Below are 14,915 nucleotides of genomic sequence, written 5' to 3'. Positions count from 1 at the left end.
CCTTGTCTCCCCCTCCTTCCAATGAACATTGATTGTTTCAGATGCGGACTCGCTTCGCTTCCAATTCATTCTCCCGGATTGCAGCTTCTAGCCTGCCTATGGGTGGAAGTACCTGGGGCAGGAGGATGGTAGTTTCCCCTTCTTTCCACTCTCCCTTTCCTGCGTGAGCCTGAAGCCATGCTGTCTTGTGACTGCAGCAGACGCTGAGCAGCAGCTTCACTTGCTATATTACACCCCTTGTGTCCTACTTGTAATTTGCCTCTGCCTGCCCTTCCCTGCAGCTGGGACCATGGGGTAGTAGCCCCTTTTTTTCCCGAACTCACCCTTCTCCCTGTCCCTGGAGACAGGCTGCTTCACGATCCTATTTGCTGGCTTCCTCACTGGGTGAACAAAGAGACTTGCGTCACCCAGGTTTCGTACCTTTATGCCCTTCGCACCTTACATTCTGGGGCGGAGGAGTCATTGCCGCAAAGCTGACCACGGAGCACCCTTTTTGCAGCAGTTTCTGACCTCCTTCCACTTCCTCCCCCTCCCCTTCCCCCCCCCCCATGATAAAGCAGAGCTGTCCTTCCTGGGTAAGCCCCAGACAAACTCTGCCCCACCTTAGTTGTGGTGCAATCATTAGAATGGTCTATTATGGAAAAAAATGTTTAAACTACTATGACTTTTTTTTTTTTTTAAATTAGAAATACATGACTTAATACAGAATTAATGTAGCTAAGGCACCCATCTTAAAACTCATATAATCTTTTAAATTTATCACTTCAGTAAAGTTTTTTTCCCTTTTTTTCTGAAGGAACAGTAAGGTACACAAGGTATTTTAGCTGCAGGGTGCATATGTGGAGAAAGTGTTGCCTGCTGAGATCATCTGCCTGCCTTGTAAATTAACTTAAAAAAAAAACCTGGTCATGTTACAGTATGACATTTAGTTTTCTAATCTGTTTAATACCATAGTTTGCACATGATGTGTTTTGATGTGCTTTTATGTTTCTGATACTAAAAAAAAGCACATTAGAGTTGCAGTAGTGATTCTTTTACAGACAATATAATTTGTAACAAATTGCATTGTTCAGAAAAACATATAAATGAAAAACCTAACCTCATGTTCATTCTTAAAAAAAAAAAAAAAAAAAAGTCTGTTGCCCATCTTTCTATTTGTCAGTAAAAGGTCTAAGCACCATTTCTGGATGCACATGCAACCAGAATCTCCCATTCTATTTTAAAGACCCAAGATAACTATAGTCAGAATTTCAATAAGTCAAGCACTAATCTGAGGGGGGGAAATCTGTATCATAATTTCATATATTTCAAACTTGTTAATCATTTTAGTTTCTCCTGTATCCCCCAGAACCTAAAAATAGTTAGCTGGCTATCATAGAATTTTACTGTTTCCCTGCAATTCATACAAAAGTGTTTGTAGAAAGATAGGTGGCTTCTTATACAGCTGCTGCCTGAGCTTCTACTTTTTCATATTTATTTTATGCCTGTTGAGACCTTAGTTTTCACAGAGCACTCATACTATCCAATCATATTTCATGCATTTGTACATACTGTGTATTGTGCATCCAGTATTCCCAAATAATTTTTAAACTAATTAAAAGAAAAAATAAGTTCTCTGGGCCAAACAGGAAATCCTCACAACCCCTCCCCATATTGGTGGTCCTGATTTTTCAGTGATTGGTATGCAGACAGTTTTGCTGTCAGTTGGGTGCAAGGCAGGCATGTGAAAGTCCATCACTCCGCTCCTCTGTCCTCCAAAACCCCATGCTGCTCCTCAAACCCATCCATCTGAATCTCTCTCTTAACCTATCTGTCTGCTCAATCTCCAGCTGCCTTTAACGTCAGTTCTGAATGCTCAGCACTTGTGCAATTCAGAATACAGGTGCCTCAAGAAAATGAGGACCACCACTGAAAAGTTTCACTGTGTTAAGTGACTTACCTACCATCACCTAGGAACTCTGTGTTGGGGGCAGTGATGGATTCCAACTGCCTTAACCATGAGCTCATCATCTTCCTGCAGTTCCCTACCTCATTCATGACACCTCATCCAACTGCTGCAACAAACGAGAAAGGGATCCTGGCAACAACAGCCTCATTCACTGCACAACCCAAATTGATTCCCTCACCACTATCCATCCTGCTCACTGAATAAGGTAGGAGTCTTGGTGGAGGGGGAGAAGCATGTGGTCATGTGATAGAAGACTTTATCATAATGGATATGCACAAGGGAGCTGAATTAAGGTTTCATGAGCAGTCTTAATGTTAGCATTTCCTAATTCTCAAGTACTTTTCACCTTAATGTACATTTTTTTGGATGTAACACAGAGAGAAATAAAAGGGCAATAGTAATGGGGGGTTATAAGTTACATTTCGAAAGAGAATGTACAGAAGGGTGGTGATATGGTAATAAAGGCCACCACCAGGTAGCTATGAATCCTTCCACCCCCATTTTTCATTACACCTTTCTGTGGGGTATATTTTAAGTTAAATTCAGCCTCTCAAAGTGGAAGTTACACATAATTTATGCATAAGATACACAATTTGTTACTTCCAACTTTGATACAGTAAGGGCCAATGTTTCTCACATGGACCAGTCTGTTAGGAGTCACTAAACTAAAGTCAGGGGCATTACAGATACACAACTAGTGTAAAGCTAGAAGTGTGATTCCCAGCTCATATACATACTTTGGACTAGTAGCATGGGTAGTGGTGGCATGGGCTACCTAGCCTAAATACAATCCCCCTGAACTTCATGGATCTGTACTTGGGGCAGCTAGCCCATGCCACTACTGTGGTTATACTACTCTCTTTCACATGATAGCTCGGTGAGAGGTAGTACAAGTCTGTGTACGTGAGCTGGAAATCTCTTCCCTAGCTCATAGTGTAGACGTGAGTTAATAGAGAATAAGACCCTGGGCGTATATGAAGATGCTGAGACAGAGACCTCGTTGTTCATGGTAACAGGTCTTCATAAATTCTCTTCCATGACTCACAAGGCAGTTTGCTTCCCCCCCAGATACCAAGAGCACCTTCACAGTATTTCAGCTAGAAATTTTGCTTCATTAACTTTGCTTGTGGCATTCCTTTGAAATTCAAGAAGGCAGCACATGGTGACCATGACTCCTGGGAAGGAAAAGCTTTTTCCATTCTGATAAACTAATCCCTCAGGATGAAAGATTCTCAAAGGAAAGTGACCTGACTTAAAAAAAAAGTTAAACAAAATTCACACTAGAGAAAACAGTTCTCTTGAAGGATACAGCAGGGGAAAGATTCCCTCACCAGTAACTCTTTAACTATGCAAAGTTATTCTAAAGGGGAGATTTGCAGCACTGAGTCCTTACTACCAAGAAGGGGGGAATTCATGCAGAAGTGGCACTTTGTGGTAATAAGTGAAAGTCTTCAGATAACAAATTGTCCAGGTCATACTCTTACCTTCCGGTATGATGGGCATTGTATTTTAAAGAAAGGGTTGAGAAGATTTAATGTCATGTAGAAATGAAAGGTGCTTTTACATTATGGAGACAAAAACTGGGGATGGGGGCAGGGTAAGTGGAAGAGAGAGACAGTATAGGGAGAGAGTTTAAGGCCAAATCCTCAACTGATATGTCAATAGGGCTGTATTCATTCACAAAAATTGAGAATTTGGCCCTTCAAGTTGATAAGATTGAGGAATTTGTATAGGCCTAGTTCAGTACTAGCAATGAATCGATGTTCAGAAACACTGAATGAATTAAATATAGTGATGTGATCTTCTGAAGCACCTAAGTAACTTAGGTGCACAACCCACTGAGCAGGCAGAAGGCAGCTTCTTTTAAAAGCTAATAGCATTATGTTTAATGCATGATAGTTGATTTTACCCCATGTAATACTTGTAAAGCAAGCCACAGCACCCTTACTATAGCTATGAAGACAGACTCTGTATGAAGAGAATTAGTTTGACTAATAGAAGTTAGATAAATATAATGTTAGATGTAGGAAGAATTTAAAAAGCCTGCCTAGGATAAACTCACTTAAAAAAGTATTCATAAGGCTAAGACATGCACATTAACCAGAGGTGCATGAAGCCTCTCAGGTAAAGCAGAATTTGTATTTGATCCAAACCCATTAATAGAAAGACTCACACTGACTTAACTTCAAAGGGTTTTGGATCAAGCTCTTGGCTGAAACTTGTAATTTTTCTGACATAATTATGGTGAGAACTATACTTGCCAGCCATGCCAATTCATGCCATGTCCAAAAAGGATACCACAAGTTTTCATGGCTTAAGTCAATAGCCATGAGATCAACTATGTATGAAAGCGTTGAGTGGAGAATTTGAAGGAGGGAGATTGTTTGTTTGTTTGAACGCAGGAAGAAGCTATTGGGAAAACATAGGACAAAGTAATTGAAGTCAGCGTATACAATATAGAATACGTATTATATTTATATAATACTTTTGTTTTCTTTCATATTATCTGTTGGGATTGAAAAGAACAAACAAATTACATAAGATTGCTTGAGATGGGAACCTGAGAGAAAATAGTTGCACCAAAGACTGTGTGTCTAAGGCATTAACAGAAGTGAGGGAAAAAAAGTTCATGAACAGTAGGCAAAATTCCAAGGCAGGGGAAGAAGAGAATACTTGTTAATTTCATCAATGCCTCATTTCCACAAAATGCTGTGATTACAGTCCTGGCATCAATGCAGGCATTGTCAGATTCCAACGTAGTAACACATGCACCTGTGGCTGTAGTGGGGAAAGTGTCCTTTAATGAAGTTTCTCATTCCAACAATCCAAGGGTGACCAGATGAGATGAAGAAAATATCAGGATACCGTGGAGGAGGTGGGAAGCCAAGTGCTGCCGGTTGAGCAAAAAAAAAAGCCGAGTGCTATATCGGGACAAACAGCTAAAAATCGGGACGGTCTGGTCACCCTAAACAATCCACTATTTAGCATCACTACTTCTCACCTACCCTCCCACAGCATTGATACATTAGAGAGACACCTGTTACCTAGGAAGGTATTTTTCATTTGGGGCTTTTTTATGGGAGTTTTAATTACATCATATAGTTGTATCTCACCTCTGCACTATCCCCTTTCAAGGGAGTCAGTCATCATAGTGTTTGTGCCAGAGGCACAGTCTGATCTAGCCTACACTTTGCAAGGCAAAAAGTCAAAGTCACAAAGGAACAGCTGGGACTATTGGTGCAACAATGGAAGGGATGCAAAAAATATATCTGTGTACCCAATAATAGCTCAGCTGTTTTATGAATACACTGGTGTAAATAAAGCCCTGTGCTATGGAAGGGAAGGAAAAGTTATAATTACAGCTATTAGTTTCTCATGGGAACTTTAAAAGAAAAATGACAGGTAATCATCATAGTCTGGCAAAAAGGACAAAACTCATGGATTTATTGGGGAGGGGTAGCAAGCCAAATCCTAATTAGTCATGTGTGGTGGGGCAGGCTTTTTGAGGGTCTGGGGGTATATTTGTAGATCTGTTTTCTAGAAGAGGAAGATGTTCACCATATTCCCCACCCCATTTCAAATAGATGACGCTGTTTGCGCCCAAGGCTTTTGAGTTCAAAGTGGATACTGACTGCACTCCCCGTACAATGTAGCTCTTTCAAGTTGTGCTGTGGGGATGAGGGAGAAGCATGGACTTAGTTTTCAGGTTACACTGATCTTCAAATGTTCCTGCCAATTCTTTTTTGGTTTGAGGATTTGGCCAGCAAAAACCTTATAGTTAGGGTCCTACAAAATTCATGGTCCATTGTGGAAAATTTCACATCATGGGATTTAAAAAATAATAAATGTCATGATTTCAGCTATTTAAAGCTGAAAGGTCATGGTGTTGTGATTGTAGGGGTCCAGACTCAAAAAGGAGTTTGGCAGTGGGGGGGGTGTCACAAGGTTTTGTAGGAGGGGTTGCAGTACTGCTACCCTTACTTCTCTGGTGCCGGCGATGGCACTGCCTTCAGAGCTGGGAAGCTGGAGAGCAGCAAGCCCAGGAGCCCAGATCTGAAGACAGATGAAGACTATATAGGCATCTCTGCAAAGTGATGAAGCCAGTGTAGTCCTCCCTGCACAGAGATCACTTGGGAAGTGATTATGGCTTAGGGAGGTACATTGCCCCCAACCTGGGCCAATATCTAAATGGGTCAAATTGCCCCTATGTCTGATATTGTTGAGCAGTGGCTCTAACATTATTCCTTTCCGTTCTGTTCTTGTGCCAAAGATTTTTGTCCACTAAATAAAATTCAGTTCTTAACTGTCCTGAGTTTTACTCTCCACAAATATCTGGACGGTCAAGTTACCCAGGGGTACCAAGCCCTTTGCTTTTACCATCTGTTCTGTTTTCCCTTAGCAAGGATTTGCCCTTGCATTCCCCTTCATCAAGAGACCTGGATCTGGCTCCAGCTATTGTTGTTTTTTAAATTAATTTTGGCTATCCAGCCTAAATACCTTTTTCCTATGTCTCAAAACTACCAACGCTTGGCAGAGTTGAATACAATTGGCAGTCAGTGTTCAAGAGAGGCCCAAAACTTGAATAGAAGGGGGTGGAGGTCAGCATGCTCCCCTGGCAGAGATAGTGGCATATTAGAATAAGATACTGGCTCTACTCATTGCTACTCATCTACTCAGATGCTCACTTTCAACACTGCCAAATTCATAGAGTTGGGTAACGGTGCTATTCTGAAGGGATGGTAAATGCATACTATTCACAATATGCATAGCTGAAGTATCATAAACCCTAGGAAAAGTATGGTATGCCTCCCTTAAATAAGGAGACAGAATTCCTAAGGGCCACATGTGAGCACATGCACATACATTAAGGATTAAGTTTCATACTGAAAGATTAGGGGTGTTCTCATTTTGAGAGCGATCATATTGATAGTTTCCAGTGTGCACAAAAATGAAATGATTAAATCATGAACTAAATTGTCAAAGGCATTTAAAAATGTTCAGAATTGTCTATTTTTTGCAATGAAACTGAAAAATAAAAAAAGCGTATGGGGTTTGTTTTGGTTTTTGTTCAGCATTTTCCCTTCCCCATTATTTCAGAGACAAGTAGGGGACATAGGGGAAAACCTGAAAATAAACAAACAGAAAAAAGCTTTCAACTCTGAAGTGTTGAAGATTTGTGAAAAAAATTTAAGCAGGAAAAGAGTTGTTCCTTTCCAAAGGCAGCAGAATGAAAAAGAACTTGTGGAAAATGTTTTCCATTTTCTAGCAAACAAAACCAGGAAAGCCTCTATATCCTGAGCATCAGAAAAACACAGACAAGCTCTTGGAACTTCATTTTGCTATTTATGTACATCTTAGTCTTAGATATGAAGTGACAGACAAATTATAATTGGTTGGGCTTGAAACATTAAGTTTGGGATCACAGTTGTGAGAGCACAGTGGTTTCTAATATACCTATTAATATATTCAAAGCACCTTAACTGAAACTATCCCAGTTCTTCAAAAAGTTGCTGTGTGTTCAGTATGCTGGTTATGTCAGCAAAACTTTATATCCTCATTGTAGTATTTAGACTATAAAGAGTCCCAGTAGTTAATGTAGAGGGAAGCATTTGCAAACTAGTTTAACTCAGTATGTAATCTTTGATCTTAATGTGACCTAAGAGAAGATATCTACCGAGACCTGTCAAAACTGCAATGTCAGATAAATGGAAATGTTGCAATTTACAGATTTTGCAGATCTACAGTTTCCAAACTTGGTACAGAAGCTTTCTTAAGTGAGAGAAAAATCTTGCTACAAATTAAAGGGTTTTTTTTTTGTTTTTTAAATAGGTCACTAAAATTGAAATGTAAGACAGCTGGGAGATTTGTGCTTTTTCTGAACTCATGCCCTGTGGGATGAATTTGACTGCCAACAGTATATTTGTTAATTGCTGCTGTTGTGATCCAAAGAGTTTCTTAGAGATCGACACTTATATTGAACATCTAAATTAAATTCCCTCTTCCTGCATGTGCAAAGGCACCTCAGAATGGCTTTTACATCGTGAATGTCTTCCATTCAGAGCAGCAGTAACAAATATTCTCCTGCCCCCTTCTGTCTTTCGTTAACCTTGCCACATGAAGAAATATGTACACCTAGTCAAACATTGTTTTATTGCCCAACTTTCTGTGCACCTGCATGTTGTTTTTCAGGATTCCGATCTACTATTGATAAATTGTCAGTTTAATACTTCCTAATACAAGGCATTTTTTTAATTCACTATAGACTAGCAAGTGTGATGGCAAAGTTTAATTTCAGAAATCAGTTAACTAATTTACATGAAAGTGTCATAATAGGCTTGTATTTCAGCTGCATGATTTCATTCTTCCCTTTAATATTTAATTACATTAGCAGTGTGCTAGTGTAATAGATCTTACTGGATATTGCTTAATAAATAATGCAACCCACCATTTATGAACTACAAACCTGGAGTACCAGAAGATACTAGACACGTGATTGAGGTCTTTAGTCCTTAGAGGAGGAAGGTTATTTTGTAGGTATTAAACTCACATGGTTGTGGTAAAATATCCAGAGAGGAGTCTAAGCCAAAACTGCAGATTTGATAAACCCTCAGATTTTGGAGAAATTTTGAGCCAGATTTTGCTGTTTGGCCCATGTCTTAAAGTGACACACTCTTAAAGAGGCATTGAGTACAGTTCTACTTTCAGTTTACACTTTTGAAAATGGTATATCTATGTATTAACAGAATATATTCCCAAGAATAAACTTCCTTAAGGTGAAACAAAGGTTCAGCGTCCATATCAGTAACTAGTGAGCAAGACATCCATTAAAAAGGGCAGAAGTTCAGAATAATTTTTTAGAATCCCAGACATTAACTGTATTTCCATTCTCAATACAGTATCCAAATGACTTTAACTCTTCCCCTTTGCAATATAGCCTCCCATCTTTTTTTGTGCCTATTTTGTCAGAGATTATAATAGGATCAAGAACTTTGCTGCTTTTCAGCCTCTGGCTAACCAACTGTACAATTTGAAAATCTGTGTCTGTAAAATGTAATAGTATTGAAAACACATACTAATAAGAATTTGTTTGAGTGGTTTTAAGTTTGCATTGTTATTGCGAGACAGAACATCTCCTTTCCATGAGAGGTCACTGACACCACTCCAACAGGACAGACATCATAAACCAGGATTGAAAGGTCAAAATTTGCTGTGCAGGTGCTTCAGGAACTTTTTTGGCATTCCATTGCTTATTCCTAATTTTTGTAAAAGTGAGAGATCAGTGGGAATTAGTTTACCTGTCCCATGAAGATTTTGGTGATATCAAAGTTCCTGTTCTGAATCAGGATAAAAGAATCAATGTCAAAAAATGTTTGCGAACCAAAACATAAATAAACATTTTTTTTTTAAAAATGGATTGCATCAATTGAAATGTTTCAATGTTGGCCATTTTTAAAAAGTTTGAACATTATGTAAAACTTTAGCTTCAAAATAAAAATATGATTTGTAACCGGAAAACCAGAATTTCTTAATTTAAAAAAAAAAAGTCAAAATAAAATGTTTGGACAACTACAAAGTTGTCTTCAAAATTTTAAGTGATTGAAACTGACCCTTTCCTGGGGATGGGGTGAGGAGGGGAGATTATTGATGAATCAACGTTTTGTAACATTGTTTTAATGAAAAATCCTGACCAGCTTTAGAAAAAGTTTAAAATCCGGAACTTTTTTTCTTTCTTTTTTAACCAGATGAGACAAACGTGGCCCAAACTCTCCATAGTAGTTTACCAGTGTCAGGGAAGTCTGTAGTTTTATCAGTGCAACTGTGGGTACTGGTGGTGATGGTTCTCAGGGCACCAAGGACTGACAGTCACCTTGTTACCCACTGTCTTTCTTGTGGTATCTGGGTGCTAGGTCCCTGACACCACCAGCCTGTCAGCCAGTCAATCACTCTCCTCTCAGTTTTACCAGCCCTGTCTTTGCCTTGCTGGTTAACATGCAGCCCAGTCCCCTTGAAGTGTTCCCTTCTGACACTGGCTACTCACAGAAATCCCAGATCCTCTGCACCCAAAAGTGCAGTTCACCAATTTTACCTTAAATCTCCGCTCCTGAGTAAGACACCACATTTGTGAGCACTTATAATAAAACAAAGGAAGGTTTATTTAAGAAAGAATAGAGGTTCCACTAGAATCAAGAGTGAGTGTTGGAAATAAATGGTTACAATATAAAACAAGATCATAAAATGCAAACTAAGCCCTATTCTTACTAATTGCTATCTTTCCTGTCTAACAAAGTAGGTTTCCCACACAAAGTTCAGTTTGTTACAGAGATGACTGGCCCAAGAACCAGGATCTAGTCTTTCATGAACCATCTTCATTCAACAAGATATCTCCTTAGCGAATGGAAGTGGAGTGTTTTTCTCAACTCTCTGAAATACTGAAGCAGTCTTTTTTTTGTCATTCTTCATGGACAGGGCAATCCCCTGTCTGTCACAATGTTTCTTTTTACCTCCAAGTGGTTTTGATTGTTGGCAATTGTCTTTGATGGTTTTCCACTGACTGTTCTGATATGGGTCAAGAGTAAGCAATTGAACCTTGCACTACGTTATCAGGGAAGGGTGACAACTCCCTCCCATTTGAATGGGCCATCACTGAGACATATGATTCCCTGGTGACTTTTATTCTAATACCATAAGGCATAGTTTTCAATAGTCAGGGCTGGCTCTGGCTTTTTTGCCACCCCAGGCAAAAAGCCTCCCGCCGCCCCCTCCCCCCGCCCCTTGGTGGGGAGCGCGGCAGGGGAGGGTGCCGAGCCCGGCCGTGGCCCCGCTCTCCCAGGCTGGCCGGAGCGACGGGGGAGGGCGGCGAGCCCAGCCATGGCCCCGCTCTCCCAGGCTGGCCGGAGCGCCGGGGGAGGGCGGCGAGCCCGGCCATGGCCCCGCTCTTCCCGGCTAGCCGGAGTGCTGGGGGGAGGGCGGCGAGCCCGGCCGCGGCCCCGCTCTCCCCAGGTGAGCGCTGCCCCCCTCCAGGTGCTGCCCCAAACACATGCTTGTCAATAGTTACATTATTCCTTAAATATTATCTGTACACACATTTCACAATGATTATGAATATTGATACATTACAAGTTTTCAATATATACTGCATATGCTACCCTTCACTGATAAATACTGTGAAAATGATGTATTAGTTGTAGTGAGTTTGTCAGCTCTGAGATAGGAGTTGTTAAGAATAAGAATTAAATTTCTCTTCCGGGGTGGATTCCTTCAGCATCAGTTCTGTTTCCTACAGTCATGAAGAAATAACATGTTCATACCTGACTTTGGGAGTTCTACAGCCTAGAGTTCTACAGCCCATTTCATTTGCTGATGGGCTATTTTTATTCCTTTGTTTGCAGCAGCTTGTTCTTCAGAGTTACGAACCCCAAGAGCTCCTGTGCTCATTGTAGAGCAGCTTCTTTCCCTAGCATGTTCAGTGCTTTCAAAATTATTCACACAATGGCCAGAGTTCTTACCCAAGACAATTTTCCCCATAAACTGCAATTAGGGTGGGAAGTTGCTGGGCAGCTTCCTACTGCTAATTCCACATACAAACTGATTTCCCAACTGTTCTAATGTAACACAAGGGATGTAGGCTTTTTGAAAATGCTGTAAATACTGACAGATTTTCATCTATTGTCTATTTCAGAAACTTATGCTAGGGATGAATTTGGTTCACAGTGGGTACAATTCCCACTGAAGCCTAAAGCTGCATTATATATTTGTGGCACAGCTATATCTGGGCCCTATAGCTTTCAGCCAGGACATCAACTTAAAAAGAATAAGAATTCTGAACATTTTAGTGTTAGACTCAGTTTTTACCAGTTAGCACTGAAAGGAGCCCCTCTGTCTTTGTAGTATTTGGTGTTAGAAGCTCTTTCAGACATTCATAACAAGGGCTAGAAACCACGATGGCATAATCCAAATTTACTGTAGAAGCATCTTAGTTTAATTGTTACTCCTCAGAGGCCAATTTCTTTTTTCAAAACCAGCAGTGATCTCCTCCTCCATTTCCAAATTGTTGCATTTGGTATAATGATAATTAAAAGTCTGGAAGAGACTCAAAATTAGTGTTTGAGGAAGTCAGCTTCCTAAATAGGACATTTTGACTATTCCAGGAGGTATTGCTCAAAACTAGGAGAGGTCTAGGGAGACCTGCAATATCAGAACTCTCTAACAAAGATATACTTAGAGACGAGCTAATACCTATGCAGTACCAAGGCATCTTTAAAAATGCTAAAGAAATTGAAGAAGTTGGAAAAAGACCTCTCAATACAGAAGAATTATAGGCTACATCTTCAGGGAACAACTGGCCTGAATTAGCCTAGCATAGGTAGAGTGTCCCCACTGCAAAGCTCTACCCATGCCAGACCTGTGTTACTGCATCTATAATGGTGCTGTACTAGCCAGGGTGCTGGGCTGGATTTCTAGCAGGATGTCCCACAGTTCTTTGAAATGCATTAAACTGGGCCATTATGAATTTATTTGCAGTGTATTTGAAAACTTCTGTTCTACCTTTGCTCCTGTAAGTGCTTTTATGGGTGTTACTGATATCCCACACAATAGTTTACCAGAAGGCTGGTGTCAGCTTTTGGGCAACTAGCAGCACAGGAAAGGATTTCTTGGATGGTATCTCTGTTCAAATGCTGCGAAAGTGCAGCAGAAAAGGAGCAGGCAAACATGGGGTTGAGGAGTACAGCCCAAGTGAAAGTATGAGATAGGAATGGAGGACTAACAGCACCCAGGCTTGATTAGCTTGCATTTTTATAACAAAGTAAGTGGGCTGCCAATCCAGGTTGAAGGGAAACTGGAGCTCGTCTACTCCCTCAGTAGTGCCTGCTAGCCCAAGCTTAAAGTACGATCAAACTCAGGTTCGACACTGTGAATGGAATGGGGGTTAAGGGCAACATCTGGGCTAACTCTGCAGTGAAGACATCTGCAGTGAAGTGGGGAGTTCTCAGATATTATACAGAATATGTGTCCCGCTAGAAATGCGACACAATGTTATATCCAAATTACTGCAGCTGAGCAAACATTCTCATTTATGTATAATGAAACATTTGACTTTCTTGCTACTATGCAATACCAATGCACTCTTCAAAGTGATTGAAGGAGGTAGCGAGAGGTCACAGCAGTGGTATGCCAAAGGTTAGAGATGAAAAATGCTGTTGGTCAGTAAGACCTTAGAAGAGTTCTACAAGATTTAATGAAGTGTAATAACATTTCTGTAGAATGTTAATGATGTCCTGTAGATTTTAGAAGAATTACATCCTTGCTATGGACTTCTATAGGATGGCTTCAAAGATCTACAAAGAGGTCAGCACTTGAGTTCCCCACAGTAGGGTACTAACATCTATTTGTTTCATTCTCTCTTAAATTCTACAGGAATTTTCCATGGGAGCTGGGAGGGGAGGGAAAAAATGTGCCAAGAGAGACATAGGGACTTTAATACTCTGCATGAGAAGCCCAGGAATTTTTTGTTCTCTGCCTTGTTTCTCTTTTAACCTCAGATACTTTAAGCCTGAGACTTATGTTTTGTACCTTTTTGTCTTTGCTTTAATTTCATTTTCACTCAATATTTTAAGATTTGTTTGAGACCTGTTTTGGGGCTTGTTCTGTGAAATACTAAGATTTGTTCTCCAATACAAGGAAAGAACCTGGGAATGATGCCATGGTCAGCCAAGCCCATGGGTAGCCACTTGTAACAGAAGGTGACCCACTGTAGATATACAAGGATAGTGATTTAAGAGCTCTCTAGAACATGACTTAAAGACTTTAGACAAGTAAGAGTACCACAAAGAGAAATTAAGGCATCTCTCAGGATCTCCCCCACCACCACCCCAAAGAAAAACCAAAACCCTATTGGCTATTCATTACTTTCACTGTCATTCCATGTGCCACAGTCTCTTTAAAATGTGGATTACAGTCTTGAACAGAACCATGAAGAACTCAAAAAATCAAATCAAATAAGTAGGAAAATCAATTCATTTCACTGAGGAAAGTAGGATTACTTGTTCATACAAATGACATTTTTCCCTTCAACTCATTATCAACATATTGTTTACTGACATGAAAATGGATTACAGCATCTCTGAAATTAAAGATGGATCTGTATACACATTTCCCAAGATGGTCTCTTGTCATACTGCATTTGGTCAATCCTCACCCTCTTTTTATTACTATTGATGGAAGAACAAATTATCCAGAATTAACTGATCAATATTGGAATCTGCTCCTAAGCTTTGTATATTATCCATTGGCATCTGTTGTTCCATTCCAGGTTGTGAGTGGGTATGATTGCATTCTCTTGTTTAGATAGCTTCCACTGCTTAAGTAAATGTATATAGCATACCCAGCGGGAGATTCTTTACACACTATTATTCTCCAAAACCCACTGTAACTTCACATTAATCCATATACTTTAGCAACACTAATACTGCATCATCTCTGTACTATTCCACTTATTCTGGGTGATTGCTGGTGCGCTTTGTATCTTTTGTTTTAACCACAGCTCTGTAAATATAATTACAAGCATTTCAGCCCGGTTGGGGGAGTGGGATGGAGACAGACAGAGCTCTCCTGTCTGTAAAAAGAATTTCAAAAACTCACTCATTCATCTTGAAGATAGAAATGGTCACATATCATTAATACTGTGATCTCGTGGGTAGACCCTGTGGGGGCAGTTTTGAAGAGTGCGACCAAGAGATCTTTGAATGGACAAATCTGTGCTACTGTGTTTTTATTCAGAAAAAATGTGCTAGTACCTCCCTTGCACTGCTTCATAAAGCACAGGCCAATTGCATTTGTGGTATTTCAAGTCCACAGCGATATATTGTGTTTGGATAACAGGTATGTTAAATGAGGCTTTTAGAAACTGGAAAGCTGCATTTGTGACCCAAGCACTTGCATGACATCAAGGTTCTATTTTTAAATAGAC

Source organism: Malaclemys terrapin, chromosome 14 (genome assembly GCF_027887155.1).
Source record: "Malaclemys terrapin pileata isolate rMalTer1 chromosome 14, rMalTer1.hap1, whole genome shotgun sequence".
NCBI lineage: Eukaryota > Metazoa > Chordata > Testudines > Emydidae > Malaclemys > Malaclemys terrapin.
The sequence above is the reverse complement of the archived record's forward strand: the minus strand, read 5'-3'. Positions refer to the sequence as shown.